At 38.3% G+C, this 13729-nt stretch overlaps 1 protein-coding gene across 3 annotated transcripts in view; it reads left to right on the forward strand.

Moving 5' to 3' along the window:
* The window catches only part of CHCHD3 (coiled-coil-helix-coiled-coil-helix domain containing 3), a 305751-nt gene that overhangs the window by 168651 nt on the left and 123371 nt on the right, over window positions 1–13729 (forward strand). The gene's annotated exons all lie outside the window — the stretch shown is intronic.

The raw sequence follows: 13729 nt of genomic DNA on the forward strand, positions 1-13729 counted from the left end.
TTAAACATATATGGATTTTTTTTGGGGGGGGCGTCAGTGATGTTAGGTTTGGAATAATAATAATTTTTATTTTGGGATTCATTTTTCTTATTCACAGGCAGGTATTTAAGAGCATCTGAGATACTGTTTAGTATGCCAGTGTTAAATGTGAGTCAGGATAACCTATATTCTCTTCTTAACTCATGACTAAGTAGCTTTATGATCTCATGAGAGTAGACCTGTCCCAGAATTAGATCTTTAACATCTGAGGACCTTAGTTTGTTCGTAAGGTATATTCCTGCTTCAAATGTATATGATTCTTTCTCCTTTTGTCTGAGTGTTTTTGGTAACTGATAAATATGGCATCAAATGTCTTTCACGGTTCGTCATTAAGATCATCATTTTTCGAGTACTTGGTTTTAGTGGCTTTGAGAATGGGGGTCACTTTCCTCTGAGCTGCAGTCTGATCACTTAACTTCTCAGTCTGAACTGTTGCTAGGAGCTTTCTAGCATCTGATCAAATGATGGATGAATGAAAATTATACTCACAGGAGGATGATTGTTAAGCCAGAAAGATAATATATAATTAAAATGATAGCCATAACCGTAAAGCAGGCTGGATATCATGTCAAATAGTTAATAACATTCTGACTTCCCAGCAGGCAAAACCAAATCAAAGTTACAAGGTTGCTTTTTATTTCTTGGGTCCAGACCTACGGGTGGGGTCTGCTTAATGAGCTCTAGTGGGAAGGGTCAGAAACTGTTTCATGACACAACTCTTCCGGTTACAGAATTCAGGGAAGTCTCTTGTCTGCAGCTGTTTCCTAAACTATAAGAATAAACGGATAAGTAAGCATATTAATAAACAAAGTGGGTGTAGTGAGGCTTTATAATGTGATTTCATTGCTGTGTTTGTGAGGCTTTTCTAATGTGATTATGTAGTTTTAGGTCTTTAAAAATGATATAGGATGTTAAAAATTATACATTGACATTTTGGTTATGTCTGTTTTTGAGTTTCTTGTTAGCAGACCTCTGGTGAAAGGTACTCCCCAGTGTGCCAAGGAATTCTGGAATTTGTGTTTCCAGAGTTCTCTGCTTCATATGGTCCTTCCACACCAGTATACAAATAAGGATGAGAACAAAGCTGAGTCTGAGCTAGCTAGGCTTGATGAATGAGTCAGAAAGAGGTCTGATTCAGCATGGCCCCTGTGCTGGGCAGTAATGGCGGTTTGTTCCTACTTCTGCAGCCAGCTCCAGGAACTGAAGTGGATTATTTACATCCTCTTCTGTGTACTCCTCTGCTTTCCAGATGGATGGTTCATGGTTTGGGTTCATTCTCTTCTTTCCATTCCCCTCTAGGACTTCTTTTCCTTCTTGCTTTGTGCAAGCTTGAGTTTATCAGTAGTTATTCCCACAGTCTCATCTCTCAAGCTCATTTCCTTGGTCAGTTAAACTGGAGACTTCATACAGAGGCTAAAGATTTTATGTATGTATGCGTATATGTATATTGAAGCATAGTTGATTTACAATAGCGTGTAAGTTTCAGGTGTACAGGACAGTGATTCATTTATACGTATATATAAATTTTTTAAAGATTCTTTCCCCTTATAGGTTATTACATAATATTGAGTATAGTTCCCTGTACTATACAGTAGGACCTTGTTGGTTATCTGTTTATACATAATAGTGTATACATGTTAATCTCAACCTCCTAATTTATCTCTCCCCCCACCCCACTTTCCATGGTAACCATGACTTTGTTTTATGTGTCTGTGAGTCTCTTTCTGTTTTGGAAATAAGTTCATTTTCTGTTTTGGAAATAAGTTCATTTATGTCTTTTTTTTTTCCTTTTAGATTCCACATGTAAGTGATATCATATGATATTTGTCATTTTCTGTCTGACTTCACTTAGTATGATACTCTAGGTCCATCCATGTTGTTGCAAATGACATGATTTCATTCCTTTTTTCATGGCTGAGTAGTATTCCATTGTATATATACACTGCGTCTTCTTTATCCATTCATCTGTCAACTTCATATAGAAGTTCACATAGAGGCTAAAGATTTTAAAAAATCCCCTCATTATCAGGTTTTGGGGAAAATGGGATGTCTTGAAGGGCCAAGCACTCCTTCATACTTTCATTACCAGTGCCCATTGCTGAGGATATTTTAAAATATAATTTTTATCCTTCTAATACTTTTCCAGTTACAGTTTTCCCTTGGTGTACAGTGGCGTTACATCATATTTAAGGATTTAGTTTTAACATCAGCATGTGAATTTTATTTGCCAGTTATATCTTAATAAGGCTAAAAAAAAATCCACATGTGAAGCAAAGATTCCCTTTGTTAACATTTACTCTTAAGAGTGCAGCATTGCTATCTTTCTCCCATTATCGGGTCGGTAGGTTTCTTTGGTTAAGCACTAGATGAAGTGTTGGCTTTCAGTTAAGGATTTTGCGAATGACAACTACCTTGAACCGCTAGCATTTCATTCACTGGGAAGAGTTGTTGGGGCATGCAGTACATGAGACAGGCCGAGAGTAGAGCTGGCCCAGGCTTGTGGGATGGGTAAGATCCTGCACACTACTTGAACTTTTTTCGCTCGCCTCTTTAACCTGAGTAGTTGGAGTTGCATAAGCTAAGTGTGCATGTGATGTAGTTCCACTGTACTGTCTTCTTTAAAGCACCATAAATGAGATGAGGATGTCCAATATCCTTTTCTTTTTTTTAAATTTCTTTTTATTAATTTATTTTTTATTTTTGGCTGCGTTGGGTCTTCGTTGCTGTGTGTGGGCATTCTCTAGTTGTGGTGAGTGGGGCTACTCTTCGTTGCTGTGCGCAGGCTTCTCATTGCGGTGGCTTCTCTTGTCGCGGAGCGTGGGCTCAGTAGTTGTGGCTCGCGGGCTCTAGAGTGCAGGCTCAGTAGTTGTGGCACATGGGATTAGGTGCTCCGCGGGATGTGGGATCTTCCTGGACCAGGCTCGAACCTGTGTCCCCTGCATTGGCAGGCGGATTCTTTTTTTTTTTTAAATTATTTATTTTTGGCTGCGTTGGTTCTTTGTTGCTGCACGTGGGCTTTTCTCTATTTGCAGTGAGCGGGGGCTACTCTTTGCTGCGATGCGCGGGCTTCTCATTGTGGTGGTTTCACTTGTTGCGGAGCTTGGGCTCTAGGTGCGTGGGCTTCAGTAGTTGTGGCACGCGGACTCAGTAGTTGTGGCACACGGACTTAGTTGCTCCGCGGCATGTGGGATCTTCCCGGACCAGGGCTCAAACCCATGTCCCCTGCGTTGGCAGGCAGATTCTTAACCACAGTGTGGCAGGTGGATTCTTAACCACTGGACCACCAGGGAAGTCCCCAGTGTTGTGAACATAGTCATTTCTTGAAAATGAGAGCTAGTGGGATTTGGTTTAGCAGCAGTGAATTGAACTTGTTTTAGAAAGTGGCCCATTTCACTGTCCATCTTACCTTTTTGAATTGGTAACATTCAATGGCTTATAACACCAATCTGTTCTGCAACTGAATTTGACAATAAAAGCCCCTTCCTGCTCTCAGTCCTTATAATCACACAGTAGTTTTATTGAATATGGCCCTTCTTACCATGTTTTCCCCTTTCAATTATAATTCTTATCCTTAAAGTTTCTGAGCTTACTGTATCTGATACAGAGTCCTTATTTGTTTACTTTATAGAACTTGGGCTTCTGGAACTTTGATTTCTATGCAGTTGCTGAATTTAATTACACATGGTCTTTAAGACTTGATGCCTGTTTGCATTCCATAGACATTTAGGAGCTAAAGCTAGTCTCATTAGAGAAGATAAAAACTGCATATTTGAGAAGTCTGAATCCCTAGCAGTTCATTTCACTTTTGCCTCAGCACTTATTTACTGTTCTTAGGTGCTGAGTATCGTGATGGGTGTTCTTTTTTTAAATGGCTGTTGGGAGAGGAGCATAGAATATGACACTGAGCTGATGAGGTGATATGTTTCAGCACCTTTCATGTTGAAATTTCATGTAGAAATATCACGTTGCTTTGTAATGTGAAACTTGTAAATTTTAATGGAATCATAACATGCCTGTTCTTAGGAATGTTCTATAAAATATTTAACAAAAGGTCTGGCATTGTCACTGCCCAGGCAGAGCAAATGTGAAACAACCAGTGCCAGTGCTTGTCAGTTCTGCCTGAACTGAACGTCGGTTACATGGATTCATAATCTTATGTTATATGGGCATTGATTCTCTTTTTAGAGAGCCATACAAAAGCCAGGACCTATGTACCTGTTTTGTGTTTTTCTTACTTAGTTCAAAAAGAATGAATTAAGACTTCCAATTTCTTCTCACTGGGATATGATTAACTACCTTACATACATGTGAGCCACTCTCATTGCTTTATCTACATTATACCTTTGCAGGCAGCCCTACAACCAGGTTATAACGTCAGCAAGTCTCCAGCCCTGTTCTACAATACATGCAGACATTTACTCAACAAAAATTTATTTGCAAGCAGGTACAAAATGGTTCATATAACCTGTCCTGTAAAACTCAGTGAAGTCCCAGTTGTCTCTTCTTTTAAGTGCTCTTTGCAGGGAAGGGTCACCTGAGGCAGAGGAGGCTGTTTCTAGTTGGCCTTAGACAGCCAGCAGCCCTCTTAGACCAGTGGTTCTCAGCAGGGGGAATTTTGCCTCCTGGGGGACTTTTGGTAAAGTCTGGAAGCATTTTTGGTTTTCATAGCTTGTGGGGGCAGTCCTACAGGCATCATAGAGGCCAGGTACGCTGCTAAACGTTCTGATGCACAGGACAGCTCTCCCCAGTAAGGAGTGATCTGGCCCAAAGTAGCAGTGGTGCCAAAGGTGAGAATCTCTGCCATAAACCAAAGGCTGCACACAAGACTGTTGAGAGATCAAGCCTGAGGCACCCTCCCTATAGTTGAAGCTACAGGCCTTGTTCTCATCGCCTTGAATATTCTCATAACTTCTTCACACAGCAGGTGTAGGAGTATCTTTATAATATGTTAGCTAACCCTTATATCTTTTCCATAGTTTTCATTTTACTGATAGAACATCTAACATTTATCATGCTAGTTAACGAACCATTTTCGCTAATAAAATCTTATTTCCAACAGTCACTGTGCTAACTGGCAAAACATTGTTGTTGATCAAGACATGGATGAGTGAAGCCCTAGTTGTAGCAACCCCTACTTTTTGAGCTTCCAAATTTGAATTTCCGATAAGAATACTTGCTGATTGCTTCTGGATTGTGCATTCTTGACTAATATGCTGGCAGCACCTATTCCAGAGCTTAATCTAAGTAATGTATACGCATACTATCACACTGAGTATGCTGTAGTACTTTGAAGTAAATCTCACATCCTGTGACAGATTTGTTTCCCAGAAGCTGTCTACTTACCTCTCCTACAATCTCTTCCCCTCGATGCACTTAATTTCCTTTTGGCTACCCTGTCCTGAGTGTTTCCTTTGTGGAAGAGAGAGGAGTAAATCTCTTTTCTTATCCTCGAGAGTCTAAAGTTGAGGACAGGAACAGTGGGTAAGTAAACATGTATAATACAAAACAAAGTCAAAAACAGATACCCCAAGAGATATGTGGAAAAGTTTTATTAGGTGTAAAAGTGTGAGAGGCAGCAGGGTTATGACATGGCAAAAACCACATGAAGGAAGAACATTCAAAAGGAGTTTTGGAGCTTGGGTAGGGGTCTGGACTGGGTCAGTGCATGGTCACCTGGTGATGTAGCAGTGCTAAAATGGGCATCCAGGTCTCCTGACTCCCCACCAAGTGGATTTCCGAGTATGTCATAGTGCTAGTAAGTTCTGAATTACACTGGAAAGCTGGAGAAGTAAATATATGGTTTAAAAATGTTTTTTTCTTTCTAAAGCTATAGAAGAAAGCTTGTAAAATTGTTTCTGATTTCATCTAGCACTTGGTTTTGCTGCTTTTGTCAAGTAGCACAATGTGCACAAATGTTATGAGAGAACTACTGGAAAAATTTAAAGCAAAGTACCACTACGTCGCTTTCTGTTCTAATTTATGTACCTGACAACCTCCTCACTTCATTGTTGGTTTACTTTTTTCTAAAAGGAACATTTATTTATTGATTGATTTTTGGCTGTGTTGGGTCTTCGTTGCTGCTTGTGGGCTTTCTCTAGTTGTGGCAAGTGGGGGCTACTCTTCATTGCGGTGCATGGGCTTCTCATTGTGGTGGCTTCTCTTGTTGCGGAGCATGGGCTCTAGGTGTGCGGGCTTTAGTAGTTGTGGCATGCGGGCTCAGTAGTTGTGTCTTGCGGGCTCTAGAGCACACGCTCAGTAGTTGTGGCACATGGGCTTAGTTGCTCCGCGGCATGTGGGATCTTCCCAGACCAGGGATCGAAGCTGTGTCCCCTGCCTTGGCACACTGTGCCAACAGGCAAGTCCTACCTTTTTTTTTTTTTTCTTTTTTTTTGCGATACGCGGGCCTCTCACTGTTGTGACCTCTCCCGTTGCAGAGCACAGGCTCCAAATGCGCAGGCTCAGCGGCCATGGCTCACGGGCCCAGCCGCTCCACAGCATGTGGGATCTTCCCAGACCGGGGCACGAACCCACGTCCCCTGCATCGGCAGGCGGACTCTCAACCACTGCGCCACCAGGGAAGCCCAAGTCCTACTTTTTTAATTTGAAAAACCACCTGTCTTTGCCTCTGCTCTCTTTTCAAGAGAATAGGCAGATATGCCCCCAAATTGCAGGGGACATATTCGATAGGCTGTTTCCAGTAAGTTATCAGTATGAAAAAGCTGACATATGGACCAGGGTCTTGAAGCTCTTTATGGGAAGACAAAATAAGCCAAAACAAATGGACTTGATCAAATCCTGGGGGTTTGGATGTGACTTTCAGACTTCGGATCAAGAAGTCTTTTGGAAGAATGGTGTTTATCTTTCATCTTTTGGCCTGTATTCAACTTCCATCAGGTCTTACTGTGTTAGTGGACATAATATTTCAGGCTGGGGTTTGCTCATAGCTTGTGCTTAATGCCTCTAAGTAGTCATTGAAAATTATGCTAAAGTTGATAATAGGATGGGCATCGTTCAGGTTCACGTAGATGAGTTACCCTTTTGAAGGTCACCTTCTGGTGTAGTTTGGAAAACAGTGCTTTGAGTATAAGTCTTTGTTTATTAATGCCACTTGATAAAGGCTCAGTGAACCCTATGTAATTTCTAATTTGTAACAAAACTCTAGTATTCAGCTAATTGAATACATGGCCACTTTAGTTATTTTGTTACACTAATTGATATTCACAGTGATCATGTCTGTTCCTTCTAAATGTAGTATTACCGTATAAGTTTATGGTTCAACCCCTTTGGATATTTCCATTCTTTCTCTCTGTTACATGTCAGCATATAATTTTATTTCGTTTGTGTTGTGGTTTATATGTAGTTCGGACACAGAATAAAGCTCTTTTCCCTGCTCTTACTTGCCTGTTTGAGTTGATAGATAGGTTGATTTTCGCCTACCACAGATTATCCATATGATTGTGAAAGAGTAAATCTTTCCCAGTTCATTATATGTGTGTTTCAGATTTGTTATAAGCTTTAGAACTATAGGAAGTGTAGTTATAGGGATTTCCTATTTAGATTGATTTAGAGTTGTTACCTTTTCTCAATCCTAGTAATTTCTGGCTTCATAACATCATCCCATGGAAAATTGAGCTGATACCTGCTTTTTATTCTACCTTGAGCTATTAAAATTGAGCACTGGCACTTCAAGAAACTTTGTCATTTAAAATGTACAAGCTTTCCTGTAGCACAGAATCTTCCCTTACGTGCTTTGTACTTGATGTGCGAAGTAACAGTACTGCCTCTGAGCAGTGCTGTGCACCCTGTACCATATCTCAGTCCCCAGGAGCAGCCAGGCTTAAGAGGGCTGAGTTAACATGCCAAAAAGTTGTTGCTATGAAGACTTCTCTAGGAACGTACGTGGAAGGGTACCTGGAAAGCTACCTTTATTGTCGTAGACGTAATCCCACTTTTTACTTCTCTTGCCCTCATTATGTCCTTTGTTGTAAACACCTTCAGGTCTCTTCTGAAAAGAGGCAAATCTTTAAGGAAATAAATACGTGTTGTGTACTTCAGTTTGAATCTGCTACCAACACTGAATGAAAACATCAAAATGTTTATGTGTTGCGTTTCTTAGAACTTAATTTCCTTATTTTCCTTCTCTTGTATATGGGATGCTCTTGTTTTCCATAATGATCCACTTAGGCATTTTCTGTCATGTTTTCAAGCCCAATCACGTTATCCCAAATCTAACAGGATCTGAAAACTAATGAGTATACATTGCCTCCCTAGGAGGAATAACAAACAGGAGGCGGGTGGAAACTTTTTATATCCATTTTTTCCCCTAAGAAACGATTCTGCTACAACAGTGAATAATGTTTTAATCCTCTTTGTTTTCATTTGTTCATGTACAGTGATTCCATGTCTGTTAGAGTTATACATGGAGGTTTTATTCCTTGCAGTTGGTTTACCGCTTTTTCTTAAGTTGCGTGTGACTCTCCATCCTCCGCAGCTATTAGCTTAGTCAGTGTATCCCAGGCTTATGTAACTTTCAGGATTCATTTGTGTGACTTTCCCTCCCAGCCTCACATTAACTGTTTCAAAGCAATGTGCCACTGAGGTGGTGTGGCCATCTTTCTTGCTCTGTTATTGTCCCCAGTAGATCTCAGACTATTGATTCTGTTGACAGTCTAGGGAGAGATTTGTGTTGTTAGCCTGTGGTTGGGTGTTTTCAGGGCTTTGGATGTATTTCCTCTTCAGTATGCATATCTGACCTTTTGGCATGTTGCTTTAAAAAAAATTCCAAGGATTTATGTCTTAGAAAAGTGAATATGGATATTTCTGCATATCCTTTATTTAGATTGTAATCAGCCTCTCAAAATTAAATTTGGTGGTTGGTGTAGTCCATATTAGGCTGAAGCAGTATACTTGTGGTGTTGGATTCTTAGTGTTTTCTAAATAGCTGTAATAGAATATCTGTTACGTTTTCTTTGCTTAAAAAAAGAAATCTCACTGTGCAACTATATGTGAACAAAAGCAACATTATTTAGTGAAAATGTTCTAAGAACCATGGTGGGCAATGTCATGCATTTAATGGGGGAGAGAATCAAGTGCTAACACATTAAGCATTTAGTAAGTAAAATTTCCATGCTATAAATAACTGTTCAAGTTGTTAAATTTTTTTGGTTGTTAATATAATCGCTGAATCACTCACTCTTACAGCTTTTGTACCATGTTATGTTTCCATCTGATAGTCAAGGGTAAATGTATGTGATATGTTTAAAAAATATTTTTTTGATTAAAGAAGTATAACTTTGTTATAGAAATTTTGGAAAATAGAGAATGGTCTAAGTAAGAAAACTATCCCACTATGCGTATCGTATCCACTGTTAACATCTTAGCATACATTACACTTTTTCTATGTCTACATAACTGGATGCTCAACTTGCCCTGTCCTTCCCTTCTGTCCCCTACCCCTGTTTATTAACCAAAATTAGGAACTCAGTGTACATGGTAATTTGTGACCATTCTCCCCCCCTTTAATATTTTGAGTTAAAAAATCAATTACTCTATTAAAACATTATTTTTTAATGGCTCTCAATGTTTAATCATTATGGCTAGACTGAAATCTTTATAATAAATATCCTGTTGTTGGACCATATCTTATTTACACAGACCTCTGTTGTTCCCACTTTTTTGTTGCTTTAAATAACGTTGGCTGCATTTTCTTAGCTATGTTTGTGTGCTTTTCTTAACATTTCCTAGGATTAAATGCCTAGAAGTGAAATTGGCTAACTGATAAGCAAATTAACAGTAGTAGAGATATACACATACACGTCCATATATTTATATAGTTGTTTTTATAAATTTTAATATGCCTTATTTGGATCGACTTAAAATTTTTATACAGTTAAATTCATTCTTTGTGATATACAGTTGTTTGAGTTTTGACAAATGTATGCACTTATCTAACCACCACCGTGATCAAGAAGCAGAATAGTTCCCTCACCTCAAAAAATTACCTCCTTTGTCTTTTGACTACAAAGTGTGTTTATTTTTAATATGGAAAATATAAAGAAAAATAATTGGAAACTATCCATAAGCTTACCACCCTGCTATAACTTCTGTTGAATATCCTTCTGGTCTTTGTTTTTTTCTTCTTCCCTACAAAAAAAGACATCATACTGTCCTTTCTGTTTATAGTCTTTTTCTTACTTAGTATATTTTGAGTATATTTTAATTTAACTGTTAGATTGGTTTTTTTGTGGGTTTTTTTGTCTTTTTTTTGGCTGCGTTGGGTCTTTGTTGCTGCATGCAGGCTTTCTCTAGTTGTGGAGAGCATCAGCTGCTCTTGGTTGAGGTGCCCAGCCTTCTCATTGCGGTGGCTTCTCTTGTTGTGGAGCACGGGCTCTAGGTGCGTGGGCTTCAGTAGTTGATGCACACGAGCCCTAGAGCGCACGGGCTCAGTAGTTTTGGCACATGGGCTTATTTGCTCTGCGGCACGTGGGAACTTCCCAGACCAGGGATCAAACCCGTGTTCCCTGCATTGGCAGGTGGATTCTTAACCACTGTGCCACCAGGGAAGTCCCTAGATTGGTTTTTGTTTTTGTTTCTTTGCAATTCTAAATAAACTTACCATGAATATCTTTGCATGTTGCCATAATTACTCAAGTCCTAAAAGTGGAGTGTTTAGATCTCAGTGCATATGTACAGTTTTCAAACTTATTTACATTTTGTCAAATGGATTTTTAAAATGCTTGTGCCAGTTTACATTCTGACACACAGTGTCTTGAAGAGCATGTTTTTCCTGTATCCTGGGCAATCTTATTTTTATATTTTTAAATTTTATAGATGAATTATGGAATTTTGTTATTTTCATTTTTTGATTTCTTGTGGGGTTGGTTTTTTTTTTAATGTGTTTATTATTTACCGTTTTGTGTGACTTGCCAGTCTATGTCATTTGCATGTTTCTCTCTTGGCTCTTCTGGGGAGCGGGGTGGGGTGGAGGGCTTATTTTTTAAGTGCTCTATACGTTAGTAACACTAATTTCACAGTTAGAGGTTGGTATTTCTTTGTCATTTGCTTATTCATTTTATTTAATGTTTTTTATTTAATGGAAGTTCTCATAAGTCCATTCTTTTGCATTTCCTTTATATTTTGGAGTTGAATTTAGAAAGATTTGTGTTGAATTTAGATTTAGATTTGTGTTGATTTGTGTTGAATTTAGAAAGATCTTTTCTCTTTAGATCATATAGTCATGCATATTTTCTTCACGCGTAACTTTATCAAAAATTCTTTCTCCATTTACTTTTTCTTTTATATTCCTGACAGACTAGTGAGGTTTTTACTGTGCTGTATCAGGGAGTCATAGATTATGTACTTGCATATACATGTATTTTTATCTAACCTCAATATTTTGTTTTTTAATTATTCCAAGCACCATGAACTTTTCATTGAAATCTTCTATTCACACTGTAATAGCACAGTCACATTTAAATGTGTGCCAAGTTTAAACAAGTCCTCTTATTTTTTTCCCCATTGCTGTCTCACCCCCCCCCAGTTTATTTATTTATTTATTTATTTTTTGCTGTGTTGGGTCTTCGTTTCTGTACGAGGGCTTTCTCTAGTTGTGGCAAGCGGGGCCACTCTTCATCGCGGTGCGCAGGCCTCTCACTATCGCGGCCTCTCTTGTCGCGGAGCACAGGCTCCAGACGCGCAGGCTCAGCGGCCATGGCTCACGGGCCTAGCCGCTCCGCGGCATGTGGGATCTTCCCAGACCAGGGCTCAAACCCGTGTCCCCTGCATTGGCAGGCAGAGTCTCAACCGCTGCGCCACCAGGGAAGCCCCTCATTGCTGTCTTTGATGTGCGTATTAGATACTATCTATCAGATTTCTTGGTTGACATTAGGGGAAAAAATAAGTACTTACATGGTTAAATAACTGTTTTTTTGTTTTTAACATGCTGCAGGATATTGAAGTCAAAGTAAGTAGCAAAACAATGACCTACAACAAACGAACCAATGGGTTCACCTAAATTAAGCATATAGTGACAGTCACCCTTACACTGGTTGAGCCAGGTGACCCTTGATCATGTTGCAAAGAAAATATGGCACAAAAATGGGAATGCCAAAATATATACTTCTGTTATTTCTTAAAGCTACTAGTCAGGCATGTATTCAACAATCATTGAACAAAAAATAGTTAAAAACTTTTCTAACATGGGGTATTGTAGGGAGTTCTCTTCTTCTCGAGATAAAGGTACTTAAACATAATAAAAATAGAAACAACAGTTTAAGAAATGTATTTTTTCATTCTCCTCCAGTTTTATTGAGATATAATTAACATACAGCACTGTATAAGGTTAAGGTGTACAGCATAATGATTGACTTACATCATCATGACCACAATAAGTTTAGTGAACATCCATCATCTCATATAGATACAACATTAAAGAAATAGAAAAAAAAATGCTTTTCCTTGTGAACTCATAGGATTTACCCTCTTACGAACTTTCATTTATAAGGTAGAGCAGTATTAATTATCTTATCATGTTGGACATTACATTCCTAATATTAATTTATCTTACAACTGGAAATTTGTACCTCTTTACTACCTTCGTCTAATTCCCCCTCCCCCCTCCCTTCATCTCTGGTAGTCACAAATATGATCTCTTTTTCTATGAGTCTTTTTGTTCGTTTGTTTTTGAAGTATAATTGACATACAACACTGTTAGTTCCTGGTGCACACCATAGTGATTCGATATTTCTGTACATTACAAAATGATCACCATAATAAGTCTAGTTGCCATCTGTCACCATACAAAGATATTAACTAATTATAGACTACATTCCCCACACGGTACATTTCACATTTGTGAATCATTTATTTTGTAACTGAAAGTTTGCCTCTTAATCTCCCTCACCTATTTCTCTCCTCCCCACACCCCTCCCCTCTGACAGTCTGTTTCTTCTCTGTATCTATGACTCTGTTTCTGTTTGGCTATGTTTGTTCATTGTTTTGTTTTTTAGATTCCACATATAAGTGAAATCATACAATATTTCTCTTTTTCTGTGTGCCTTATTTTACTTAGCATAATACCCTCTAGGTACATCCATGTTGTTCCAAATGGCAAGATTTCAAAGAAATGCATTTTTAAATTTAGCTTGAAAAACATTCAAAAGTAAGCATCTTTATCATTATTTTTTTCAAGAATAAATATTTTATTACTTGATTTTTAATTTTGTAAAAAGAAAATCTTATAAATTAGAAGTGGGATAACTAAGAGTTTAAAAATTACTTTTATTATTTTATTAATTATTTAAAATTATTCAAATAAACAAATACAATAGTTTTTGCCCTTTTCGCCAAAGATAGCTACTTCATTAAAAAGGAGGTAGACCAATACATGTGTTTATATGCTGGTTGTACTGGGTAGTTTAAGGGTTCTCAAACGTTAAGGTTGATGTACAAAATCTTATATAGGCATTTTCTTGTGGTTATCACTCCAGAAAGATGGTTAATAACCACGTGTATTATACCTGGAATAAAATCAAAGTCTTATTGTGCAAAATATTAATCCTTGAAATTACTCTTCGAAAGAGAAGTTAAATAAAACTGTCTGTGCTGTATTCTGACATTATCAAAAACACTTGGACAAAGTAGGACACAGCTGTTACAGTTAACAACAAGTGCAATGCAGACTCATTCTTTA

The sequence above is a fragment of the Aethalodelphis obliquidens genome, unplaced genomic scaffold (assembly GCF_003676395.1).
Source record: "Aethalodelphis obliquidens isolate GAN/ISIS:26980383/991018 unplaced genomic scaffold, ASM367639v1 scaffold5, whole genome shotgun sequence".
Taxonomy (NCBI): domain Eukaryota; kingdom Metazoa; phylum Chordata; class Mammalia; order Artiodactyla; family Delphinidae; genus Aethalodelphis; species Aethalodelphis obliquidens.